The sequence below is a fragment of the Salvelinus sp. IW2-2015 genome, linkage group LG8, assembly GCF_002910315.2.
Source record: "Salvelinus sp. IW2-2015 linkage group LG8, ASM291031v2, whole genome shotgun sequence".
In the NCBI taxonomy this organism is placed as follows: Eukaryota; Metazoa; Chordata; class Actinopteri; order Salmoniformes; family Salmonidae; genus Salvelinus; species Salvelinus sp. IW2-2015.
In genome coordinates this window covers 51,212,206-51,213,448 of record NC_036848.1, presented here as the reverse complement: position 1 = coordinate 51,213,448, position 1,243 = coordinate 51,212,206, and the positions used below count along the sequence as shown (strand labels likewise).

The window sequence follows — 1,243 nt, the reverse complement described above, 5'->3', positions numbered from 1 at the left end:
CATGACCTACACTACGCATATACTACACCAGACATATACTAACCTACCCCATACATATACTACACTACACCAAACATATCCAACACTACACCAAACATATACAACACTACACCAGACATACACTACACCAGCCAAATACTACACTACACCAGACATGACCTACACTACGCATATACTACACCAGACATATACTACACTACCCCATACATATACTACACTACACCAAACATATACAACACTACACCAGACATACACTACACCAGCCATATACTACACTACACCAGACATGACCTACACTACGCATATACTACACCAGCCATATACTACACCAGACATATACTACACTACACCAGACATATACTGCACGACACTACACCACACCAGACAAACACTACAATACACTACACCAGACATACACTACAATACACTACACCAGACATACACTACACCAGACATATACTACACCAGACACACTACACTACACCAGACATACACTACACCGGACATATACTACACTACCCCAGACATATACTATACTACACCGGACATATACTACACTACCCCAGACATATACTACACTACACCAGGCATATACTACACCAGACATATACTGCACTACACCAGACATACACTACACTACACCAGACATATACTACACTACACCAGACATACACTACACTAGACATACACTACACTACACCAGACATATACTAAACTACACCACACCAGACATATGTTATACTACACCAGACATATACTACACTACACCAGACATACACTACACTACCCCAGACAAATACTACACTACACCAGACACATACTATACTACACCAGACATATACTACACTACAGACATATACTACACCAGACATATACTACACTACAGACATATACTACACCAGACATATACTACACTACACCAGACATATACTACATTACACTACACCAGACATATACTACACTACACCAGACATATACTACACTACATCAGACATATACTACATCAGACATATACTACACTACATCAGACATATACTACACTACATCAGACATATACTACATCAGACATATACTACACTACATCAGACATATACTACAGTACCAGACATATACTACACTACACCAGACATATACTACACTACACCAGACATATACTGCACTGCACCAGACATATACTACACTACATCAGACATATACTACATTACACCAGACATATACTACATTACACCAGACATATACTACA

General features: G+C 39.0%; 1 protein-coding gene across 1 annotated transcript in view; it reads right to left on the bottom strand.

Moving 5' to 3' along the window:
• dst (dystonin) overlaps positions 1-1,243 on the bottom strand; it is a 183,203-nt gene that overhangs the window by 15,422 nt on the left and 166,538 nt on the right. The gene's annotated exons all lie outside the window — the stretch shown is intronic.